This window comes from Anser anser (assembly GCF_964211835.1).
Source record: "Anser anser genome assembly, chromosome: 8".
NCBI classification, from domain to species: Eukaryota; Metazoa; Chordata; class Aves; order Anseriformes; family Anatidae; genus Anser; species Anser anser.
Window position 1 is genome coordinate 27,908,868 of NC_139728.1, and position 27,234 is coordinate 27,936,101.

Below are 27,234 nucleotides of genomic sequence, written 5' to 3' on the forward strand. Positions count from 1 at the left end.
GGAGTGTTTGGGAATGGCCGCTAGATTTTACCAGAGAAATTTCAGATAACTTTTCTTGCATTCAGTTTTCTGCTCTCATCAAGTCTGTGCTCACAGCGCCTTTTATCCGAGTACCTTGCATACAGCTCCCCAGACGCCTCCCTTGTGTCAGTAGGAATGTTAACCAAAATAACAAGCGAAGAAGCAGCCCCATAGGAAGTCAGGCTTTAAGCATTTTCTGTTCAAGGGCAATGTTCAGCCGTGTTTCTATATAACAACATGCAGCACTTCCCACTGCTGGAAAATATACCAAGGGAAAAATAAAAAAACGAAGCCCACAGCCAGCAATGTAACCGATGGAAGAGGGGGGGGGCTGTTGACTTCTGTGCGCTAATTCTGTATGGGGGAATCGGTCTCCATTCTGCCCTACCCCTGCAGCTGGAAAGCTCTACGGGACCCCATCAGGTACTTGAGGGACCAAAGGCTAAGTTTAGGGACTCAAAGGCTCAGGTTAGGGACTCTGCCAAAGGAATTACTTGGAAGAAAAAAAAACAAGCCACTGACAGGCTACAGTGTCAGGAAAAAAAAATTAAAAAAAAAATAAAAAGATGTTCTTGGTTATTCTGGATGGGGAACTGTTAAGCAGCTAGACAAGTAAACTACACCGCCTTGAGCGGTAACACACCACAAAACGGTCCTTATTTTCTAAACATCTTTAAAAATCACCCAAGTAGCATGCAATGAGGAACCATTCACCTTCCACTGTCATGCTACAGTTTATTCTCTCTTGGAAGCAATTACAGGACAAATGCCAAGCTACAGAAGGTATTTTTCCAGCAGCAGCATCTGGCTTCTTGGCAGACTCCTCAGGCAATTTTATCGGAAGCTTTAGAGATGCTACTGGGTCAGTCCGAGCTATATTGCTCATGAGCCGTCTGGCAGTTTCTTCTTCCAAGATGTCATAATCCCTCTGATTTACCTTGAAGGAATTAGCACGCTTTTATCCATTTCAAAAACTGTTGACCTGCAAGGCATTTATGGGCTATCTACAGAGACACAGTAAAAATCACTGGTGTAAATCTGCAAGCTTTTGGGAAAGCCAGCAGCATTTCGGAATCCATTGCCTAATGCATCATCAAGAAAAGCAGCAGGCAGCACAAAAACTGTGCGTGCTTTTCTTACTAGTAAACTTAATGCATTCCTTTCAATCCAATGAAAAAAACTGAAGATGCATGAAAATTAATTATTTAAAAAAAGGCAAGATTGAATCAGCAGCAAACCTGTGCCTTTGTTTAATAAGAAGTGCTCTCATCTAGCAAAGACAGTGCTGTGCTGTACCCTGCAGTAAGGGACGGCGCACACCACGTCACGGAAGGCTTCTGGCAGACAGCGAGCATAAACTGGAATGCAAGGAGATCCGCTAGGTCAAGGAAAACGATTTGTGAGAACATGCTTCTTGTGTATCCTGTTCTAAGTGCAGTGCCTCCGAGGGCAGAGGCAGTCTGCCTCCCTTGCTCCGCGCCGCCCGCCCCTGCCCCTCCAGCCCAGCAGCTAGGATCTGCATTATTCTGCAGCTGTGATCATGCTTAATCCTCATCCAGGAGGATGAAAGGCAGGATGCTGGGCTTACCCTCCCTCTTTGCATACCAACAAAATCAAGTCCACGATGAAAAAGCTTTATGTCAGTTTAGAGCAGTCCTCTGGAATTAATACAGAGAGAGGGGACAGACCGCTAGAGAAAGCACATTTATTCGGCCATAACACGGGTGGGATCTTCCTTTTTTAAAAGGCTTCTGTGTAATTACTTACAAGGAAGATACTCCTCAACTGGGGGAAAAAAAAAAGAGATGGATATGCTCATTACAATTTTTTTTTGAAAGACTTTCACATAAAGATAAACCTGGATGTCTTCTTGTCCCTTACATTTCTTCTTTCAGGAGTTTTCAGCGAGGTTAGAGTAAAGCTCACACAAAATCCTGTACCGGTTTATTTTCCAGGAAGAAAAATCCTAATGCCCAAAGGTAAATATTACAGGTACAAGAAATATACTCTGTAATCTAATAAAGGTCTATGGATCTTGGATTTTCAGTAACAGGAGCACATTGAACACTGTAAGATTGGCAGGACTAAGAAAGGCACACACATCCAGGTCAAACAGAAAGCCAAACAGAGCTCTGTCATCAGCAGAGTGCAACTAAATCCAACCAGACACAGAATTCAGACTTGGCTAACTCGAATTGACTAACGTAATTCTATTTTACGCAGGGTAAAACATATTCTGATTACAGGCCAGCGGTGCTTGCAAGTTCTAAATTTAGGTATCATTAGGGCCAGGTGAACCGTTAAGTGAACTAATCTGAATTTTATCCATACCAAAGATTTGAACTCTCCACGTATTAACTTCTCAGACTGAAACCATGCATTCACCCTCATTTTTTTGTACATCTTTTGTGTATCTGCACTCAATCCAAATTTCTGCAGAATCACAGTACGAATCAACAACACAGCCTGGGTTTCAAAGCACTGTGCAACAGCACACAGTGAGAAATTATTTCGGCTCCAGTACCCCAACAGAAGTTACTGGCACACCAGGAACCAAGCTGTATTTTAGAGTGAGGTAGCACACAGCCCCTTGTTTACGAGCTTGGTTCTGCAAAGCAGTAAGCATCCACAACGCCAGGCAAATACTTGAACACGCACCCAAGTCTGACCTTCCAGGGGTGCCCCTGATTTCAGTGAGTACACAAGTGAGATGGAAGTCACACGCAGGCGAACAGAGGGCTTCCTGGATGCACTGGAGATCTGAGATGCTGTGTTAAAGTGTCTTTGATTACACAGTCTCAACAAGAATTGTAGCTGACAGAGCAATCAGGAGTAGCCATCAAATGAGTGCATTTCAGTATAGAAAAGAAAATCAATTAAAAGTATGTAAGATTTTGACTGACCTTGTATACGGCTCTTCTAAAATACCTAAAAACACTTAAAACAACATACATTATGTTCTGGGGTAATATAAATTAATCTTAAATAAAGACTGCTACAATGAAAACCTTCGTAGGTTCAGCAGCTGAGCTTAAAGCCGAAAGGTGAAGAACACCTACTCCAGTGTGAGACTGCACACGGCATCCAATTAGAGCTGTTTGGATAAACAAGCGCTCGATGAAGTTATTGCCTATGTGTGACTAACATTTTGGTTTGTTTTGTTTTCACTTCCACAACTAAATAGCAGGCAGCAATAATATTAGTTTTGGAAGACGTGCAACGTTTGTGTTACCCACTGAAGTTAATTAATGAAAATAACGACAGAGTTGCAGGAATCAGAGATGATTAAGAACTTGAAGACCATCCTACCCAATTCCCTGCCAGGGAGGGTTTGCTCTTAACAGCACGTTCTTCATCAAACTGTTTTAATCGACACACGCGTAAGACTTGCGTCTCCTTCCTCCAGAGGCTTTCACACATTCAGGAGGAGCAGGAGGAAGAAGTTAACCCAGCGTCCCACCAACTTGGTGCCGTTATTCCAAGCTAACCATTAGAAGATTATCCTGAGCAATTACTCTCCTCCCTTACTGCCCACACGTTTCCAATACCTGTAATCCTCACTTAGCTCAACCGCTATCAGTGTTAAGCCAATCTAACCCCTTTCGGTAAAATCTAATGGGGAAAGAACATATCACTAGGTTTATAACCCAGACTATTACAGCCTCCATTATTCCATATTGCTTATTATTTTGTACTTACAAAGTCAGGGAGATGTGATTTTATTGCTTACAAATCATTCTTACATTAGTCTTACGCTGATATAACTTCACTCTGCTTTTCCAGATACGCTTTTTGCTTTCTGCATATTTAAATAGTAACTCTAATTATCCCTACTTGATTGCCCTCCTCTTGCAAAGCCTTTCCACAGATTCATCTGCAGCGAATTCTTCATCCTAATTAGATTTTAAGAAGCCCAAGATGCATCATATTCTTTAATTTTAAAAAAGAGCAGGGGGTGGGGGCTTTGTTTGCTTAGTTTTTGAAACATGCATACCAGATCCCATCTTTAGACCCTCTTTTTCCAAAAAACACAGAAAGAAGGGCAGATAAATCATTACACTCACAATAGTAACGGTATAGAATAGTGCCTGGCAATGAAGTCAATCAAAATGACTGTTGGCATGGTATCAGATCAGCAACAAAAAGTTTTGGTCACTGTCTAAAAATACTGCTTCTCTTTTGCAATCCAAGCTTATAGGGGTTTTCTGAATTTACTTCCAACCGCAGTGGCAGAAGACACTTTAAGTACTTATAAATTAGAAGTATAAGGTCAGTAGCAAGTATAATTTATGATATGTAATGTATCAATCCAAGAAATCCATTCAAAGAAATGCAAATTATAGTAGCCTAAAATGCAATAACAAAATTTTAGTCAAAACCCAACATATTTCACAAAAAATTATTACAATCTTTCTTGTTATTTTTTGTAGAGTTTACTATATAGATAGATAGATATTTTGGATGCTGGTAGGGTATTTTGGTTTAATTACATTGGACTTGGTAACATCATCTTTTGCTAAAGTTGCCTGACGTTACTCACTTTGAGCTCTCTTAGTTTCTTTTAACTTTACCAAATCAAACTATATCTACCAGAGCTGAAATCTTCCATGTCACACAGCAGAAGCAGTGATAAATTCAGTCTTCAAGACCTCATTCTGCTGCCCTGAGGCATGAGATCGTCCCTTCCTCCTCCCACCTTGCTCAGAACGCAAGTTTCCTTCAGAGGGTGGTTGCCTTTATCATGCAAACCCGATTTATCCCCAGCACAGATTTGTTCTTTTGCACAAAAACTAAGTGGGAAAAAAGGAGTTACTGTGCGACTACAGCACAATTCAAACACAACTTTGTTGAAATGTAAGAGATCAGAATGCAATGTTAAATTCAGCGTTTCTTTACTGATGTATTTGAATCTTCAACAGTAATTTACACTTTATGTGTATAATAACATACAGTAAAAAGAGGCAGCCTGGGTGTATGACAACCATATTGCAGCATCTTCTTGAATCCTGCTTGCAAGCTGCAATCTTTCAGCAACTACTCCTCAAAAACGTTACTTAGCAATACATGACGAGTATCCAGCAGAGACGACCACCTCACAGCAAGAGGATGGAAGAGAAGGACAGGAAAGAAAACAGGAGGTCTGCTTGTGACTGCGACTTTCTGGTCTGTTTGTGTCAAAGCAGTATCAAAAAGTACTTTTAAAAAAGAAGTGCTGAGGCCCTGAACGCTCACAGAGCTCCCATTATTTTGAGCAGTTGACTACTTTGGTAACAAAACAAACAACATGCACAAAGGCACAGCGGTCCATCTTTGAGTCAAGGACTTTCCTTACCAACTGTGACATTCAGCCAAGCCAAAAAGCATCCGATTTCCCTGGTTCCTCTCCACCACTGAGGTGCTACCGAATGCTGGCAGCACTCTCTCTGCCACCACGTCGCACAGCAGAGCACGGCAGTAACTCCGGAGCCAGCAGCCTGCAAACACAGCACCGGCAGGAGGGCAGAGCAGCGGGGTGCTGGTCCCCAAGCTACAGCAAAGCAACCCGCCGGGGCTGGCCCCAGCAAACTCCACAGCAGGGAACAGAAGTCTGCTGCTTTGCCTACCCAGCACCAGCACACGTTGAGGAGCAGTCTGGCTGACTGGTTTAGTTTCCCATAAGGAGGGTAACTCAAAACCTTGTAACTTTGTCCAGCGGGATGGTGACAAAGGGGTCATGAGAGCAGGTTCGGAACAACTGCAATATGGCCAGAAACAAGGAAAGGCAACTGTCTGTGTTTTGGACAGGGCTTTCTCCTTCCCATTTTATTCTCTCCAGGTTGATGACTTTGAAGGGAACGCATGCCTTGAGACCCACAGGAGGGATGTCCTGTGGTGATGGAAGCCTTACTCTGCCAAGGAGCTTCAGCTGCAAAAACAGACGAAGCAGAAGGAAGGACCTGCATGGGAGTCAGCACCACGAGGCTGGGGGACTCTCTCCTGCCAGAGCTGAACGGCTTGGAAACACTGCGAGGAAAAGAACTGACACATCCACAAAAACCTTCACAGAAATCTTCAAGAAGTTGTCCATGAGTTAAGAAAAAGTCATACTGGTAGCAAATGCTTTAACAGGTTGGACACCTTCTCAAAGTCAACATTTGATACTAATAAAAGCCTTTTCCCCATCCCAGTAAGACTTTGCCTTCCTATCGGGGCCAAGGTGCCTCTGAAGAACAACTGGTGTCAAAGCACAAGCAACCACACCTAAGCAGACCTTGTTGTTTGGCAGCAAGCAACCATACCACGAGGCAGTTCTCAGCATTCAGAATATTATCTGATGAACAAATCTGTACGAAGCTCAATAATTAACTCCCAGATTTTTACATGTGCGGTTATTTGATTCTATTATTATCCATTAGAGAACATTTGGATAAACAGATTGAAAAAGTTCATTCACGGCTTTATATGTATATGGCTGTTACGAACCATCCCCCCTGCTGCCCACATAACTACCCAAATTGAGGCAGAACTTACATTTACATGGTTTTGGAAATATTTTAAAATCATCATTAAGATGTGTGATTTTTATCTAATTTTACTTATGAGCCCAAAGTCATATCCTGACTGCCATTCTACAGAAACACAGTGCCAAATATTACCAAGCTCCAATTTTACTCTCTATTTAAAAATATCCTGACAGCATCCAGCAAAAAGGCAAATTAAAACTAAAGCAAAGCCCTTGCATTCCACCATAATATTTCAGGCAACAATTTCAAGAAAGGAAAGGCAGAAAACAGACTGTACATACACTACTGTTCAAAATAGATTCCTCAAGTCAAATGGCATAATTTTTCTTTTTTTCCCCCATTAAAGTTATTTTTAAGTCTTCTGCTGAATATATTTACATGCATAATGAAACTTCTTCAGTGATTCCTTCTGAATTACTATATATGCTGTAACACTGCGCACACTAATAGTGCGTACATCTATACAAATCCACCCATAAATGTATGCACTCATGCACACAAAATTCATGCAAGAAGAATTAATGGAAGTTTTTGACTGTATGCTACCCCCTGTAAATACATTAGATGGGAATGGTGCTCATGGTGGGGTTCGTTAACCAAAAATATAGCTTTTGTCTGCACAACTTGTGCTGCCCACATAAGAAGGGCCGGCATGTAAAGCGCTGATTTACAGACTCAGCTCTTTCCGATTTACTATCGGGGTCTTTCTCCAATGGGAAATTCAGTGGTCACTTACTACATTGTAATAACTAGGGGAAAAAAAAAGGAAAAAGAAAGAAAGGAAAATGAAAGGAAAAGTAGGTGAAAAAAATAAAAGCAGCAGCTCGAACATTTTTGAGCAGGTCCCTCAGTTGTTTCACCGATGCAGCATGGTTCTGTATCCAGCTTTCCACCTCGCAACCTCCCTGCCCCTCGGTGTACAAGCTGTTTTGGTTTCAAATCCTAATCTATTCAATAGGTAGCAAGTTCTTAGCAGCAACTTAGTGCCTTTGAACTCTTTCCTGTAACCTCTGTGTTAGTTTATCAGAGCAGTCATTAAGGCTGTGCACTCTGAGGCTGATGGATATATCCAAGCTAGCTCACTTTGAGCTAATTGCGTTCAATTTAACATTCTCTGAGCACTGACAGTCCTCATTCAAGCCAAGTGTGAAAGTTTTTAAATTAGCTTTCACAGTTTGATTCACAGACAGCAAATGCAAAATGGCACAGGATTAATTTTTTTCCAACAACACAGTGCAACAAAACAGCCCAAAGGCTATTTTAGTTCATTTGCTTTAACTATTAGGGAAGATTCACAGCACAGAGAATGCTCCAACAGAGACAAAAGCTCCAGAGGACTTTCAAAGCTTAATATTGCCCCCATTAATTAAAGTACCAAACATTCGTACGGCCTTTCCACTTCATCACTAGATGTTAAAATGGAAATCTAGACAATTTAAGACAAGTCAAACTGATTATTGCTTAAAAGATTATCAATACACTGCCTTAATTTTGATTATAAAACACTTTTTAATATTTAATAAACTCTGGTATTGGACTGTAAAACGGTCCATATAGAAATCCATATTCTCCTTGGGAAAGTACCAATCTTGATTTCACGTGTAATCTGACAACGTCTCCTGATCAGCCTGCCTGTATTTGTGGAGGCAGAAGTTAATTCAACCTTCCAGCTGCCTTTTTACCTAATACAAAAATGACTCAGCAGCTCCCACCAAATAGTGGCAGAACAGGATGGAAATTCAGCTTTCTTAGCACTTTTCGAATAATTACCACTAAACACAGGCAGAGTTTATGCAGTCAACTTTCTGAACAGTCTCTTCACAAAACTTGGGAGCACTCAAATCTCGCCTTGGGCGAGTACAGGAGGTAAACACGAGCGGCTCCATATACAACGAGGCAAGTTGAGCACATTCGAAACCTGTTGAAACACTCCACACTCTGGCTTCGGTGACGAAACCTGCTCCTTCAATTTAAGAGGAAATAAAATCCCCGCCAAGAATTTAGCTCATCTTGTTTAAGTACCTATCAGAATACTTGACAAACCCTGAGCCCTGTGTTTACCACATGGCTCATGCATACAGACGGCACAACCACAGCATTCGGTATCAGGGAATAACATACAGCCACATCAAAAGCCAAGGCATTTTCATGGGAGTCTTTCCATCAACTCCAGAAGATTTTTACGTAAGGTCTATAACTCATAACCACTCGTTAATTCAAATCATTTCTGACATTCTATTAACTCAAAAATATAATAAACTAATAACTATATTAGGAGTGGTTTCTAACATCACAGATGGGTACTATCTTCTAACATAAGTGGTATTCGTAGTGAAGTACTAAATATACATGAATAACTTTTTTTCCTTCCTTTTTTGCATGCACAGATGGAGTCCAGCTTCAAATTCCAGATTTTTTCACAGCCCAGGACATGCAGGTTGAATCTACTGAAATACAAAAAGTCAAGGGCCCATTTGAAAGTGTCAAAGTGTTAGTCATTGAGGTGGATACCACTTAGGTACTTCTTTAAAGGATTCAGAATACTCATGTCAAATATCAACCTAGCTTTACAAATGTTTTCTATTTTGTGCTAAGACGTTACGTGCTTTCATTGCAGCATCATAAAAAGCATGCTTTCATAAGTAGCATCTAATTTTGTAAGCAAGCAACCTCCTTCACAGAGATCTGCAAGCAATGGACATCAGGAAACCTGTATTGGCTAAACACAGTGTATCTTCCTTAAAATTTGAAAACAGAACCCACACTATTTAGTGCAACTTATCTACATGATACTTTAAAAACAAAAAGTCTTGCAACTCTCTTCTAGCCAGCTCCAGTATCACGCAATGCTGCAGATGAACCAATGAGACCCAACAGGGACGCACCGCTGTCGGTGGGTCCGCAGGCAGTCAGAGGCACGGTGAGAGCCTTGACTCACAGGATCACAACAAGGCCACACAAGCAATGCACAAACTAGCTTAGTTTCAGTCGATATTGACATCTGATGAGCTCGTACTTAAATTCTCCGGCTGCAGTCAGAATCATCTCCATGTAAACCTAAATAATCGGATTGCAGCCTGTGGGGACGCAGCCAGCTCAGACCCTGAGCTAGCCGAGATAAGGCCGTGAGGAGTGTGCCCCAATGGCCAGAAGTGAGGGGCAGGCTTGCACAGCCTGAATTTTTATCTATCAGAAAAACAAAATAAATACATGTGCGACTAGAGACAATATAAACTCCTTGGAAAGGCATACGGTCTCGAAGCTTTACACCCTTACACAAAATTCAGCCTACTACGTATGGAAATTCTCCTTCGGTGTGTGAAGTACAATTCAAATGTTCTCAGAACTAATTTCCAGAACTTACCAGCTCAGATGGTAAATAACTACGAGTTATTTGATCGCTAAACTTGTCAGAAACTGCAAAAGAGATACAATCCAATTGTTGTTGAAAGTAATGGATACACTTCTCCGGTCATCTCATGTCAGGTGCTAACAGACATCAGAATCACTAAACACCACTTTCACAAGACATCATATGTATGTGAATATTTATGCTGAAGAAACTTTGAATTCTATCCAAATGTAAATGCCACAGTGTAACTGATCCGTCATGACCATGACAGTCTTCTAGAGCATTCTCTTTTCTAAAAAGAACTAAGATTATGAAAAATTCAGGGTTTGGTGAGCGCGAATGGTCAATGGATTAGAGAGCTCTTCTACAGGTTACTAATTTCATTCCCTCCTGTCAGCAGAGGCTGAAACCAGTTCTCAGCTAACAGCTGCACAATGCATGAGGCGGGTCTGTGATCTAGTTCGTGCTCCAAGTAGGTACCAGCGCCCTCGCACAAAGCTCGTGCTGTAATTGGCAATTCCGGAGCAGGGACAAAGCATTCAGTGGGCACGAAGATGTCCCTGCTAGAAGCAAGCTCCCGTAGAAGCACTGTATAACACTTTGCAATTAGTAAGCATTAACAACAGGCTACCCCGTCTTTCAGCAAGGTACAGCACACAACCCGACACGTTTTAGGTATGGGGATTCTGACATTCAAAGCGGAGCATACAAATGACAGGAGAAGCACGGCTGAATTTCCTGTGGTCATTTGACCACCTCGCCTAGCGTAGTCCAGCCTCCATATGTATTTTAATTTTGAGAGTCTAATTAATGCTGATCTCTGCTGAAGACATGAAAATACCGATGTGCTGGTGAGCCGGTGAAAGGTGCTCCCCCTAAAAATATTGATTCCTTTTGAAAAGCAGCCTTCTAGAGAAGCACAAGACACATCCTGTTGTTACTGGTAAAACAGACAGCTGTAAGCATCTGCAGAGAACAGTTGTTTTGTGTTTTTGTTTTTTTCCCAGCACAGATATTGGCACTAGTTGGAGGAAAAATGGATGCAATTTCAGCATGATGTTGATTAGGCTTTGGGGATCCCAGTGGACAGAATCGAATCCTGACAGTAAGGACTGAGGACCAAAGCAAGTGGTTTGCACTCAAAAGCCATTCTGAAGTGCACTAGAGGCAGCAAGCACAATATACCACACATAACAAATGCATATACGTTTCATTCTGCTTTTTGTTGTTGTTGAATTCCTGCAGCTTATATGATTTCTGAAGCATCTTCCCCTCATGTCCAACTTTAAAGCGCAGTTTTGGCATCACTAAATCATGTCAAGTCTCTATCCAAACACACCATAAAATGCTTGTTCCTTTCTTTCTCATGCTCTAGTTACACTGCATCTGATTTCCTTCATAATACCCCCTTTCAAAAAGTTTCTCGTGTCTTTTAACAGAAACGTTAGCTGCTAAACAAGACACCCAACACACGTCATAGTTTGGCACGTGTAGGAGTTAGACTTGCCCTTTCAACAGCAAGGAGCAGCTCAGAACCGCGTGGAAAGGTGCCCTCAGTTGTTAAAGACACCCAACACGAAGAAACATTGAGCACGACTGGGTCCCAGCAAAGAGCGAACCACTGGTAGCAGTTTCACTTACTTAGATGCATAAATATATCTATTTTGGGGGCTAGTTTTAAAATAAACATTTGAATCACCAATTCTGTGCCTGTGCATAAACATTTCTGTATAGATTTGACTAGAAGGGCAGACATCCTAACACGAACAAGTTATATCGGTCATCGCTGCAATGCACAGTGCACAAATAAAGCTGACTGCTAGGCCGTGAGACTATTTTACCTCTTAGATATTGGCAGGAATTGATAGTACAAGATAGACATTAGGTACAACAAAGAGGTCTTGCAGTGGGGAAAAAAAAGCTAAATGCTCTAGTAAGGACCGAAATGATGCCACTGCTTCAATACATTATTTATAGAGCAGACTGGGCGTGGTTTTGCAAGTCTATCTACTGAAGACAGTCTTCAACTGGCAACTTTTAACTCAAAAATCAAGTGTTGATCAAACTAAACGTCAAGAGTGAGCACACAAATTGTCACCCAATGTCTTACCAGTAACAACATGGAACAAAACTTCAGAACAACTCTATGAGGCCAACGGAGCTAAGCAAATTTACACTGGATTCAGGATGTGTCCCAGCGTATAATTCCTTCCTTCACTTCATTAAATCATGTTTACCAGCACCTACATTGTACTAATGGGTGCATAAAGCTATTCTGCACCTGTCGATTGCCAAGGCATCTGTGCAAACACAACAAAATGGAAAGAAGTGAAGCAAGGAGCCCTATCTTTAAAAATAAACCCAAATCAATACAAATAAAACGTAAGCACTTGGCACGTATGGCTGATTTCTTGCAAAGTACAAATGATATCAAGGCGTGTTTTGGCCCAACACTACCTACGTTTAAATAAATCAGTTTATATATCTTACTGAAAGATATTCTTTGCATTTAACTTTCCTAATGCAAAAGAGTCAGTCTTCAAGGGGCAAATGCTCAAGAGAAATTAACATGTTGAGTTTCAGAAGAGTTTGTTTTTCTTTCTAGGCCCTACAGAGCTACTTCTGTTTTCTCACTAGACTCAGTGCTGGTTTATTTTGATGGCTCTGAGGGAATCACCAGTCCTGGAAGGAAATCTTCAATTCTGCTTTGTGTTACTCCTAACTGTGCTCAGCTCAGGGATAGCAGTGGCATTTCTGAGACAGCCAGCACAAAGCAACAGCACAAATCCAGGAGGTGGAACTTCCACAAAACGTTACACTTGCAGGAGTAGCTGTTATTGCCAGCTGCAGCAGTCAGAATACCAATTTGCTCACTGCACAAATTTCAGAAAGCGTGATATAAAAGTGAAGGCAGCCTTATCATTACCTGCTTGTTTTCATTTCGGAAAGCCGCTTCCCCTTACCTTCTTTAAGTATCTACTAACACATTTTTTATTGCGGTTCATCTTGAAAATTAATCATCATAAATTTAAAAACATTCTCTTGCAGATCTGTCAGCTTTGTAGAGCTACTTCATTTATTACAAGACCACATGATGCATCAGAGCTCTGTATTTGAACATGACATATTTTCACTTTGTTTTGATACCACATTTGAAAATTGTTCCTATCAATCTTTCACTGGAGCCAAAACTTCATCGTCTTGTTCACTGAAACATTAAATGTCAAGTCACACAGACAAATAAAAGCATTTGCAAATTTAACATCTGCATTTGCAGATGCAATTATTTAAAAAAGTTTCCTGTTGAAAGGGTCTATGGAAAAGAACCCACAGAAGTGATGGAAGTCCATAGTCAGTATCAAAAACGATTATTCCTAGTCATTTTGGTCATCAGATCACACCAGAAGTTAAAAGCCTCCACGAACAGGCCAATCTTTAAGTAAAATTTTCTAAGTGTTTACAGTTCTGTTTCAAAAAAGTGTTACAACTTGGATGCATTTCCAGACTTAGCTTAGGCATTGTTTAAGATCCATGATTTTCTGCATCGCATGCCAGTAGGGAGGAAAAAAAAAAAGAAAGGAAAAAAACAAACAAAAAAACAGGCCATATACTTACATTCCCCATAATGCATCATTTTCTCTCTAAACAGTGGCAGCAAACAGGCACATCCAATACTGTATTACTTTCTTCTCTCATTCATGACGATGTCACACACAGGTTCTTTGATTCTGAAAAAGAAGCATTTCCCAGGTTCTAAGGAGAGAGGTACCCCAACCAATCCATCATGCTTTGTGTGTTAATGATAGACTCATGCATAAGAGGCACCAGAAGCAGTGAGAGGCAGCAGGCATGAAAAGGAGTGAATCAACTGTCAAGGGTTGTGATCTGAAGGACTGCAAGGCTGTGATTAGAATTTTCAATCAGGACTTCCACAATTCATCACGCTACCAGGGAAGAAGGGGGGGACATATTTCTTCGTCGGCCCTTTCTCCTATTGGCATAACAAGTTCCAAGGCATTAAAAAGGGGAAATCTTAACACCTTCATTTCAGACACATATGTTTGAATCTTCAGGGAGTGAAAGATTTTTCTGGGACTGCCTAACTGCCTTCTTGTGTGCATACTGAAAACTGAAACGTGGTTATTTGCAGCACAGCCTTTCAGCTGATGGAGAAGGAAACACAGCTCTTCCTCCCTCTCTTGTCCTCTTTTAGACACCTGAGTGAGAAGGAGACCAGGAAACTTCTGACTTGTCTTCAGGGATATGAAAAGGAATAAAATCCAACAGGAATCCTTAGTCTGAACTTGCCAACACTCTGTGAAACTTCAGAAAACAGAAGGCAGAGCTTTTCCCATAGAAAGTATTCTCAGAGCCTGCACTGATTGTCTGCTGCAGAGACAACCAGCACAATCACACCTTCAAGAGGTAAGAAGGACCAGCATGTTGACTGAGTGCCTAAGTTCAGAGAAATCAAATGCGTGACCCAACTTGGCTTTCCTCATGGCATTTGTTCACCTCGGTACTACCCCTACTGACCCACCGAAGAAAAAGACGACCCCACACCGTGACAGCCTACATCGGGACTCAGAGCAGGGCTGATTTCACAGCTCTGCTACGGCCTCCCTTTGAAACCACGAGGAAATCACAAACTCTTCGCATGTCTTACTGCTTCTTTCCCCCCTTCCTTCACCTGTGAAATGTAGTGACTGTCTCAGTGAAACTGGCTGAGCACCAGGGCCCTCTGAATGCCAGCAGATGAGCACTGGCCCCAAGTGCCACCGGGTGCCAGCAGCCTCTGCCCGCACCGGCCTCACCGCGGGGGCTTTGCCTCCAAGTTGAGGTCCAATGACAGCCCTGCAGATTAGGTATTTATCAAAATATATGAATGAAGCATTATTTTAACAGGCAATTTTCATGTTAAGCTATGAATAATGAACAGTAAAGACAGTTCTTATTTGCATAATTAATGTTTCGGTTATTGATATTCCTTCAGAGGGTCACTAGCCTTTTTTCTCCGAGTCAATTAATTAATAAAACAACCCTTTTTATGTAGGTAATTGCAATCACTTTAGTACTCAAAGGCATGTAAAATGTCTGATTTTTTTTTTTTCTTAAATCTTGCAATCGTAGTGACACAACGATCATTTGCATACATGTAAACACCGAGCAGGTCCATTTAACTCATGACTAGAAAGAAATCCTTTGAAACTAATGGGAAAGAAATACACGAACTATGGGCAAACATGGCAATACCGGCGACTTTCACCACGCTTTCCTTAATGCAAATCTCAGCTTCGAGACCCAAAATGCACAGCTGATGGTGCCAATCTGCCTTCACACTTAGCTGAAGATTGCACTAATTTAGGAAAGAATAGGTTTTTTATGGGAGAATAAATGTAAACCAGGCAACTATTAGCAAGCAGGAAGCTTTAAGGGCTCGCCATTTCACAGGTAAGCTTCTTGCAAGCAGAAGCCTGGCTGTACAGGACCCTGTCAGAGAAGCACTGCCCCATGGGGTGAGGCACTTACACCGCTCGGCAGGCGCAGCCCGCGGGAAGCAGCAGCAGAGCAGGCAGCACATGAAACTCAACCTGGAAAGGTCTGCTGAAGGCACTGCTGGAAGGCTGGGAAGCTACGAAGTTAGAGCAGTTAGGACAATTTCTCAGTAGAGTATTACTACATCAGTTTAAATGCTAGGCAGCCTGCCTGTGAGTTGTTACCTGTCTCAAGTCAATTACTACAGCTTCTCGTCTCCACTCACAATCCACTCCAAATGCTGCTGCAGAAACCATTCTAGTGGCCTCCTTCATCGCATGTCTCCTTAATGTAGGAGAACATTGGGATTATCCTTTTTATCACACATCATATTCTTAAGCCACTATCACAACTTGTACTTGTTTGACCCTCCCTATGTACACCACCACCCTTTCCAGCCAAAGAAGCACCTTCATGGGGCAGTTCCTGGGCTGCCCTCTGAAAGCAGTACCAGAAAGTTTTACAAAACCAATTCTTTGCTGTTAACATTTCATCTGAAAACTTATTAAATCTCATCATAAAATAGAAAGAAACAGAAGATATCAACGTCTGAGCACACCACTGGCCAGCTGACAACCAACAAGTCCCAAACTTCTGGTGTTTCCTAAATGAAATAACTAGTCACTACTATCAGGCATTCTGGAACAGAGATCTTCTTGTTTTCCTTCTATTTTATACAACACCTTACCACCACCGGGAAAAAAAATGAAGAAAAGAGGGACACCAGTCCACTTCTATAATTCTGGGGAACGGCTTGGCCATATGAATTATAAATGCTACTCTTTGTTTTTTGTACTCATCTGTATTTTTTCGGCTGCTAAAATCTTACAAATATTCCAGACATCATCAAGAATCACTTCAACTTCTTCAGACTTCCAATCTCAAATCTGATCTCCATCTCAGAGATTATATCAAAACGTGAAATAACCTAAAAATTGAAAGTCATTTCACAGAAAATGGGCATTGATACTGTAGGCAAAGCACATTCCACTTGCAAATCCTCTATTTTATGTAATCCTTATCCACAATCTTCCACAGGACTGGTTTGATCTCTCTTTTGGCAAACACATCCTGCAGTACTTTTAACCACTACAGACCTTTTTAGCCGGTGCTCGGTTGCACATTCAACTGGTTGCTCTAGGAAAAGGCATTCGAAACATGCAACAGCAAGGAATGGAGCCACAAAGTAGATTATGAATAAAACACTCGGATATACTTTTCTGTACTTTTCAGTAATTACTTGCTGCCAAGGAACTAATAGAGATCTTCTTCTTCAGTGTCTCACTTCTAAAGGATCGATGTACTGTGAACACAGGCACTGCAGCCTTAACATAGGTTCTAAGTGCTTCTTACATGACAAGACTCTCCTCGACAGCTTTCTCCCAAGCACTGAAGCTAAATAGCTTTTTATTAATGTATGTGTGTCTTTTTGTCAAAATCATACTTAATAAATACAAAGAACCTGCAATGGAAATATCCAGGAGAAGGTGTAAATGAAAGGCTAGATTAACAAAGCCCTGTTAAACCAAGTTAAACCAAGTTAGCAATTTTATCTCCAGGGATAACAATTTGGCTTGCAGTGGTGGGCTAAATAATGCAGTTCAACACATTACGAATAGATCTGTGTTCAGACTGAATGGACTGTTAGCTCAGAAAAGAGGGCAGGAGGGAAAAGAAATGCTGAAGTAGCTCCGCTGCCTGCTCAGAGCACTTTCCCTCTTCCTTCTTCCAGAACTGTCATGACCATACTTCCATCATTAGGTTTTCCACAGGTTCTCTGAGAAAAGACAAAAATGGTCTCAAAATCTATGTCTTTTTGAGATGAGACAGTGAAAAGCTTCTCTGCTGTCAGCACCAAACATTTCACTTCAAGTAGTTCTATTTTTAATTTTTTTTTTAATGTATGCACTAAAATTTGAGAAAAATGTTACTACATTTAATGAAACTATTCAAAAACCTCAGGATTTAGGTTAGAAAAGGAACATCAAACATAGGCTTGGCTACAGCAGGCTTTCTAGGGAATAGCTCACTAAAGCAATCTCTTGATAGGTAGGAGATCTTTCTTCTGTACAAGCAATGATTGTTGAGCACAGATTTTCAGTGGTCTCTAGAGATTTAAAGTCTTAGAAAGACCTAATTTCATTCAAAAGTATACACTTGCTTTCTCCGGATCTGTACAAGTTCAGATGGAATACAGAATTAAGTAAAAAGATGTCCTATAAATATAATCTAATGCTGTCAGGTTTGCTACAGAATATTGTTTTGACTGTAAAAAGGATTCTTTTCAGATTAAAAAATAACATTTCAAAGTAAGGGGAAAAAGTTGTTACTAAAGGACAAAGTTATGCCTAGGGAGAAAACAGAGAAATGTACAATTATGTCAAAATTGGCAAGAAAAACTAAGGTATCTGTTTCCATCCCAGGCACGCACATGAATACTTTTAAAGCATTCCTATAATATTCCACCAATGTTTTCCCTCCAATTTTTGCTGTAGAAGTCATAATTTGTACTTCAAAACAGATCCATTTTCACAGATACCCATACCACCTGCCGTACTCGAGACGGGAATTATTTGTTAGCCAAGTAGCAATTGATTTTAAACATTCTGCAGAATCAACGCAAATCGTCTTGAACACAGCTAAAAACTTTGCAGTTGCATATATTAACTAGAGAGATGCCAGGAATTCCTAATACCCTCCTTTTTAATTCCTTGTATAACTTCTTTTGAAATGAAACCCCTGTAACTAAAAGGATTCCAAACTTCTCCTTTGTGCTGCCTTTACAGGACAGGCCAAACGTCACAAGCTTCACAAGGACTGTGCGCGGTGCAGACGACGAGACACACTCCAGTGTTTTTATCTTCCTCAAGAACTATTTCAGCTCGTACGTATGACCTCCACAGCTTAACTGATGGCTATTCAGTGCATCACTTACAAAAAACAGCCACTCTCATTTCCTTTACACTCCTACTCGAAGAAATAAATCAGTATCTCGACTGATTGAAACACTTAGCTGCCAGTCATTCCGCTTTGTCCCTTTGCTGCCTCACGCCAGCCTGCACGAACACAAGAGATGCAGAGCAGTGATTAAATTGTAACACGCCGCACGGAGAGCAATAACTAAGTGAGCGGTTATAAACAAATAACACAGCTCTTCACAATTCAGTAAAATAGATTATTTGATTTTGTGCATGGTTTTGAAAGCCGGTCCAAGTAGCAGTGTTTTCTTACTAATGCAATAACATTACTGCTTAATGGTGGAAAGCACAGGAGAGCAATAGATGGTCTACAAATAAGAGCAGAATGTGCAAGCTTAACAATACAAGTTTATCTTCCTTATGAATTACCTAGGCAGTGCTTTTATTATACGAGATCCATTGTTTCCTGATCTGCAAATTACTTCCTGAATCTATTAACTAGAATAGGAGAAATGTATTTTTCAGTCCTATTCCCTGGGAAAAAAAACACAATAAATCAATTTAAGCAGGTGAGTCTAAACTGGCAACAAGGCCAAGGTATTTCAAGTATGCAATCACTGGCTCCCTATAACTCTAAAGCTTTTTTTTTTTTTTGCCTTTTTTTTTTTTTTGAGGGCGGGATCACAGAAATGAAACGATTTAAGTGTAAATTACACAATGATAGTACAATTCTGAAGTATTACCATGCTTGTGAGGGATTATTAAAGATCAGGTAGGATTTTTCTAGCCTTACTTCAGACACCTCCAGGGAAACATATTCTGCAATGCTCTGTAGGAGATAAAGAACAACCTAAGTATATTAAAAGGCTCATAGATATAATTCCATGAACTACAAGCTTTCTTTGTAACTCGGATATCTTAACGTATACAGCACTTCTATCATAGTCCTAGCATGTCTTCCTTCAAAAAAATAAAAAATTACATTTCCACTCATACACCTTGTATTTGCATTTCTTCAATTCTCTAATGAGGGCACAAGAACAGAAATATTTTTATTCATATTTTCTCCTCCCTCTTAAACTCCTCCATCATATCCCCTACTCTTTCTCCTAAGAAAAATGTTCTGCTCATGTACAGCCACTAAAAATCCTACAGTTTTTCTGAACACGAAAGGTAGAGGTAGGAGTACTTCCATATGCTTTCGAGAAGTGAAGACAACAGCCAGCCCCAGTATCATATGGCAGGGTGTTCTTGCTAGTGACACGCCAACTGCTAGGAAAACTCCAATAAGCCACGTTTGACTCACTGCAGGGTAGCTTGGTAGCATTAAAGCTTCTAAACAAACATGAAAGGCAAGACACCCGAACCTACACGCACCTCCTTCAGAAGCTCTGCAGAACTGTACAAGCCCATCTACCAAGCTGGATTCATTGGTCGAGCCCCTCACATTTCATATCCACTTTTCACCAAGACCCAAAGACAAGTGTGGTTTAAATTCTGCACTCCTGCAGCGTGACTCGAGCAGAGTGGGATGTAATCCTACGTGGGCAGGTTCTGTCCCAAATCCGGTCAGCGGGAGTCAGCAGCACCCCCGGTGCTGGTGACCTCTGTGCTCCACCACGCGGTGCTCCTCGTGCTCTCAGGGTTGCCACTCGTGTGCTGAGACAAAAAGGCAGGTCTGCCCTCGGTTATCTGCCTGAGATGATCAGACATGGAGTACATTAATGCGCACGTAATCTGTCCGCAATTCTTTTTTCCAATTACCTCTTAAATCTCTGATCTCGAGGTCAGATATTTCACTAAAAGGTGTGAGCCATTTATTTACGATGCTGCTATGCATAGCAACACAGCTAAATAATTCCCTGCAAGTTACCTGCACCCATTTTTTCCACCTGAGGCCGGGGCAGGAGGCACTACCTATTGCTGAGGTCACCTGGCATCTCCCGCCCTGCTTCTCCTTGCAGTTGCTTGCCACTTTGCCAGACTTTAACTGTTCAGGCTGCAGTTTTACACGTCAAAAGTGGCTGCTTGGGGGTGGTGTTCGCAGCATGAGGGAAGAGGAGGGAGTTGAATCCCTTCCAAGATTTAGACTACGGGGAAACGCAGTGTTTTGACCATGTTTTTCTTCGCTAATCCTAAAAACAAACAAACAAAAAACAAAAACAAAGAAACACACACAACTACCCGAATTGTAAAGTTATCGCAAATTTTGTACTTGTCCGATGATTCTTCCTTTATACTGAAATCCCCTCGCACCGTCAGCCCTCCTGCAGCCTCCAGAAGGACGAAGACGTGCACGTGAATTCCTGTAAGCGCTGCGCCACTAGATGGGCTGTCCCTGCAATGAATGCTCTGAACCGAAATGATCCAGAGCGCTGGAACTGACGGTGGGGTGCTCATCTTTCCAGAAAGGCACCCAGCGAGCTGCTGGATTCGAATGTAGATTGTAGAAGAATCAGACCAGAGAAGAGAGGAATAGACCTGGACGTGAGATCTCATATTGCAAAGACTGCGAGAGCAGAACGTGACTACTGCTCAGCGATGGAGGACCCATGAGGTTTAGGCTGGCAGTCAAGAGGCAAAAAGGCTTCAGGGCAGGGACGGGATTAGGCTGGGTGGAGAAGAGAGGTGCTGAGTCCAGACCAGGGGCCAGGAGGAAAGAAACTCACAGCACCCAGGAAATTGAGACCTCACACGAAGAGCATGCACACAGCACAATGTAACTCTTCCTCTCCAAGACAAGATGGGAGTTGTATTTTATTTGCCACGTTAAAAGATCACCCAACCATTACTGCTGTACCTCTTGCTGAATGCCATAAACTGAATTATTTCAGATACTCTATTTCATTAGACAAATTTTCCAAGAAGGCATAAATTAGGGAACATGGTTCGTAATATTTTCTCTTCCCTTACTTGTAACCTGTTTCACTGGTCTTACACTTCACCAATTTAAACATTATTGGTGATACTTAATATTTAAACTCTGTCACAAAAAGAAAAAAAAAATCCAAATGTTTAATTAGAAATCTATGATGGCCATTTTGGAAAGTAAAATTCAATCTTCAGCTCACATCCAGTACATACGAAAGCAATGAAGTCAGAAGTAAGAGCAGAGCTTACAGAGTTACAGGCTTCTGTGCAGAGCAGGAGCTTTTTCTACTGCTCTTGGGTACAAGGGAAAACCAAACCCCCGGGTGCAGCATCCCTGCCTGGAAGATTTAGAGCAGCGTAGAGCATTACACAAGAGCATGAGAATGTCTGTTTTCCTGCAGCATAAAGACCAAGTGCAAGTAACATTTTTGGTGGTAAGCAGACCAGATTCCTCCACACAACTGAATCAAGGGCAGTTTATGAACACTACCTAGTGGCAGGAAGAGCATCTCCGACTACCTTCAGAAGGGTTAACCACTAACTACTGGAGAGCTGTTTTATACCCAGCCCCTTACAATGAAATGTGACAATGAACTTCCAAACATCAACAGGTACCAAAAAATCGTGCAAGAACAAAACAAAAAGAAGTGAGTGGAAAAGCTTTCATACACTATGAAGGCTGAAGTCCCCATTGCAACACATTGTCTGACTTACAACCGTAGCAAAGATTTACAAGGAACAATTTTGTAGGTCTTCGTGAACACAAGTGAACTTCACTCCTTCAAAATAACCGAGATACATTTCTGTCACATGCTAAGAATTTTTCTGCAGGTTGTATTAAAAGCATCACTAATCAATCAGAAGCATTGCAGGAGGACTCAGGACTAGGTCACGTTTTTGAGCACCAGAAATACGCAAGCTGTTGCACTACAAGAAGAATGGGCTGTGAGAACACACAAAATGTTCATCTACATGTACTCATGCTCCTGACAGAGAAGTGGGACAGCAGATTACTCCTTCGAAAACCCCAACCATTAGGTATCTTACTCCAGCTGGTTAACAGACCTTCACCCTGGTTTACCAGGTGCTAGTTAGAAACACAATTACTCAATGAATAGAAAGGGAGGCCCTGACTGATAACCTTATCCCTCTAAATGCTACTTTTAGGAAAGAGTCACAGTACAGAAAAGAAACCTGTTCTTCACGTTTTACTTTAGCAACAGGCTTGGTACACTGTAGCATTGATTTAATAGTTTTCTTTAACTTTTAAAAGGTAACATTTGACATATGAGATGGGTGGGACTCTTGGTAAAGATGTTTCCGGGTCCCAAAAGGAAAGAGTTTCTAAGTGTGGTTTGTTACTACATAGCCATAAAACAGACCTCAGTAACAATTCCTACTTTTATAGAAGCTTTTATATATTATATATCACATATATTAAGCTTTAAACACCTTTCAAGTAGAGAGAACAAACATCCTTGCTTCGTTCATGCAAGACAGCTGCATGCCACAGGCACTCAGGAGCATCGACCGTCCTGTGCACAGCCCGGCAGCGCAGGGGCAGGCAGACCTTCCACCCTGCAGGGCCCTCTGCGCCGTACTTGCTCCTGCGAATGAGGCTCCGTGACACCTCCAGCTCAGAGCTCTTTGCAGGGAAGTTTCCCTCTCACACCCCTGCAATGGAGATGTGCGGAGACGCATTACCAGTTATGCATTTTTCATTTAAAGGAAATTTATTTGAAAAACGAAAAGCACTTTGTGAACTCTGCTCCAGGTTGCAAAGCATTAGTCTCCCATGACTACTTTTCAAGCTTTTGTATAGATATATAAAAACAATAAAGAAAATATGCAGTAGATTTAGTGTTATTTAGACAAACTCTACTCTTTTACTTGCAAGGATGACGCAAGTAGTTCTGCTAAGCAGTCATTTGTTCTCAACATATTAGAGACAGCATGAAAAATCCCTTGTTCTCCGTGCTCCTCTGTAACCCCTGTGCTTGTCTTCTGCTAAAAGCGTAAATTACTAAGAGTAATAAAAGTGCTATAACTAATTGTCAAGAGTTGCAACTGCGGTTGAGATATCAAGACAGGTGGACAACATTGTCTCCACTTTCTGCCACATTTACAAGCCGAAGCAGATCTGGATGCACCCTTTGGTCTATTTAGCCCCGTGCTTGAGTGCGCCTGCTGCAGCCAGCGCCTCGCAGGAGCTAACTGCTGGAGAAGTCGGGTCTCCGGGAAGGACTTAGTAAGCAGACTTCATGAAACACGATGTATTTATCTTGTTACCTCATGCAGTGAGATGAAAACACTAAAGATGCAGTCCTACAGAAGTCCTTCAGCCTATGTTGTGATGGAATTGAATTGTGGATGGACTGAAGTTGCTCTTTCTCCCTAACATCTGCAACATTCGTGTCTGAACTTGGAAGAAATTCTCAGAGATCATGGTGTTCCAGTTTGTTTTTCCCAGAAATTTTCTGAACAGACAACAGTAATCCTATATTGATGTTCTAAATGTTTTCTGAACAGTATATACCTGGATTTCTCAGAGACCAGTACCATTCCTGCAGCTTTCTTGATGCCCTAACAAATCAAACCCTAGGCAAACTTGGAAAAATCCAATGTTAGTCTCTCTCATGAAAATATCTGTCCACACTTGAAAATGAAACACATTCGCCGTTGTTCAATAGAACAGTACTTCTCTACACAAGATCCAAAAATAACTGTGATAATGCACTGCAGTCCATCAAAATGGGGGCTGGGGGGACTTACGTCCTGGTGGTCGCCCATTACAGACAGTACAATGTTGTATTTGTTCTACTTATCGTCTACATGCAAATTATGTATACGCTTCCAGCCACAGAGAAGAAAATCAACGCTGCATTAATCAAGACAGTTTTTCTTGCGTTCCTGGGCCCGCAGAACAAACGACTGTCCCTCATTTGTTGTGACATCTACCTGGACTGCTTCCCATCTCCGTGCTGTACCACCTCCCATCCCTGCCAAAAAGCTCCCCCTAAATCCCTGATGAGCCGAATCAGCCGCCCACAGCGGTGGGGGCCGGTTCCAGCCCATCATCCCAACCAAGGAAATCCTCGTCAGGAACAAATGGAGCAGGCTCTCTGCACAGGCTTGGCAAGGCTGCAACAGGATCTGCTCCTCTGGATCTTTGGTGTCTGGAAAAAGCAAGGCAACTGGAGTTCAGTGGCAGAGAACAGGACTTTTTCACCTAAATTTTAGTGCTGAGGACCAGGCATCCATCTCGTTTCAGCTAATAAATGAAGCTTCTCCTACAGTGAGCAGCGAGTGACCGAACCATCCCAAGGAGAGTCCCCTCTCTGCCATCTCCTCGCCTTATCCGAGAGAAGGAATTAGGAAACGAATGAAACACGAGCAATGCTACAGCCAACAGGGGCAACCCCACAAGCAGCATGCTGGATCGACAGTCCTGCCGCAGAAACAGCGCGGCACAGAGACCTCCTTTATGAAAATCCCTTGCTGTTCTTTGTCAGCCCCAAAACTGGGAGTGCCAAACCCTCACAACTGTTTTGTAGCCGAGGCAGGGCTATTTTTCTCAGTGTTGTTTCCCAGCATAAAGAGGATTTCATGTCCTCTCCAGGATCATCCTGCACTAAAATCCAGAAACTGAAGCTTGGCACAGTGGGATTCATTCAATAACAATTCTCACTTTTCTCTGAGGATGTGTATGCACCAAAATCAATTAGCATTTGCTACAAACGTAACATAGCAACAGCAGACAAGCCCTCATTTGATGTAAATCAGTGTAGTTCTTCCGATTTAAAAGAACTTTACCAAATTTCATCAGCTGTAACTCTCACACGGTGCTTGTGAATAGCTCGATCACCAGGGAAGTAAGGCTCATAAAACCTGAGTGCCTGGAACAGTAAGTGGTCAATTCAATTTGTTATCCTTTCTAGGACATCTCAAGCATTTTATTTCTCTTGTTTTCAGAAGGAAGAAAAATGGGTCTAAATATATGAAAACTGTCACACAGGACCGATGGGTGGACGACTGTCCTGAAGCCACGATCTGAGAGTCTATTGCTTCGGCAGCCACAGAAAGCCATTCATAAAATAATCCTGACTAAATTCACGGACATATTTTACTGTTTTTAAACAGGAGCAAACTGCCAACATGCTGTGTGAAGTAGCACTTCCTGTTGATTTGCTTTGTATTAATTATAGCGCAATTAAAAGGGGGAGGCTTCATTGCAATCAACTACCAGGTGCTTTAGAAACAACGGACAGGGGCCTTAACACTTCCCAATACTATTGCCAGCGCTACTGCGGCACACTGACCAAATTTTAAAACGTAGGGAGGAAAGTCTTAGCATGGGAAAACCTTTGTAACGTTGAAAAAACACCGATCAGATCATCTAATCTTGTCATTGAAAGGTCTGAATTTGCTAATATGCCTCAGAGTTTGAAGAAAACTGACATAAAAGGCAGTAAGAAAACAGCTTAACTGTGTATTTTGCTACATAAAGGAACGAATGGGAAAACTGAAATATTAATATTCACTGCATTGACTGTTCATGAACTAAACAGTAGTACCATTTCAAGGAATATCAGCTGGACTACATAGATTTATTTTTAATCCATAATTATCTTTGTGCTTGACTTAACAACGTAGCCCAGTTGGAAATCCCAACCCTGAACCCTCCATAGCAGCAATGCCCGGGCGCAGAAGTTATCAGGGTGCCAGCAGACCATCGCTGATAACTTTAAGAGCAACCAAAGAGCAAATGGTCTCCCCATTGAAAGGTATGAACTCAACAAGGAGAGAATTCCAGCGACCTACTCCACGTTAATCCGGCAGAAAGCAGATGCCAATTGAACTGTTATGGCCGGGCTCCAGGCGGGGACTGACGGGTCACGGAGAGGCTGTCAGATCACTGACACGCTGCCTGCTTCTGCGGGAGCGCCGATTCCTGCCGGCTTGCATCTCTTCATTCGGGACTGATCTCGGGAGCTACTCGAGGCACCTGAATAACTCTGGTGAAGTTTAAGCAAGTTGAAGTACTTCTCTTTGCTGTTCTAGCATTAAGAGCTGTGTCTCAGGTGACTGTGAGCAGAAATACAACTTTTTTGTACAGAGATCAGTTGCGCTTTTTCCTATAAATCACTTTACATACTACAAAAAAATATCATCCTCCAGGTCGAGAAACGCCAAATATGATTCCCGCTATTCTTTAAGTAACCAATTTTTTAGTAGGTTTGAAGACCATTATGTACAAAGATGATAAGATATGTTTATTGGACCATTTGGATTCCCAGTAATTTGAGTTCCTGATTTTCAGATGGGCACATTTAGAGTCTCAGCATCTAAATGTGAAGCTGGAAATTCCAATAACCTCATGTAAACCTTTCAACTGATCGACAAAATGTTTTGTATGCACGGCTAAGATAGGCACACATTTAAGAAGGTACTTTATGTTGCCCATGAGCGAGTCAACTTTCAACCACCAGCAGCTGGTATGCAAGCAGCTATGACACCAGGTGATCAGATACAACAGAAAGAGAAATTCTTCCATGACCTGGGTAAAACAATGCTGTAGAGTCCACTGGGACTTGGAAATTCCTTGTGCTTATTGAAAAAGTATCTACTTCAAATTAGTTAACACTATTTGAAAGCTAAACCAACTGATACTCTTCATACCCATTATTCAACACACACACCTTTTCTGTTTGTTAATTATTTTTAAGTTTTGTAACCAATCACCTTCAGGTTGTGGATTTTCTTCCAGGTTATGTATGTTGTGAATCTTGGAGATAATCAGGAAAGAAAAAAAAAATCACAGCAACATGACCCTGGAGGAATAGCGAGAGTATATGACCTGCTGAAGAACCTCGTTTGGTTTCAGACACCACGCACATGGGCTAAGAACACCATACGGTGGGTTAGGCTGTTCTCTCTCTGGTGTAGACCACGCACAGTCCAAGACAAGTGTAACCTTATAAAATTTGTTCCACAGCTGGAAAAGAATTAAGGCCTTTCTTATTTTACAGGGACC

The 27,234-nt window shown here is 41.7% G+C and overlaps 1 protein-coding gene across 23 annotated transcripts in view; it reads right to left on the reverse strand.

The window, feature by feature from the left end:
- Nucleotides 1–27,234, reverse strand: part of DAB1 (DAB adaptor protein 1) — a 145,629-nt gene that overhangs the window by 111,858 nt on the left and 6,537 nt on the right. For 19 of the 23 annotated variants that reach the window (XR_014587530.1, XR_014587531.1, XR_014587532.1 and 16 more), the window contains exon 2: nucleotides 13,492–13,604. The exons of the other annotated variants lie outside the window; for them this stretch is intronic. The gene's annotated coding sequence lies outside the window, so the exon portion shown is untranslated. The remainder of the gene's footprint in view (nucleotides 1–13,491; nucleotides 13,605–27,234) is intronic. 23 annotated transcript variants of the gene reach the window in all.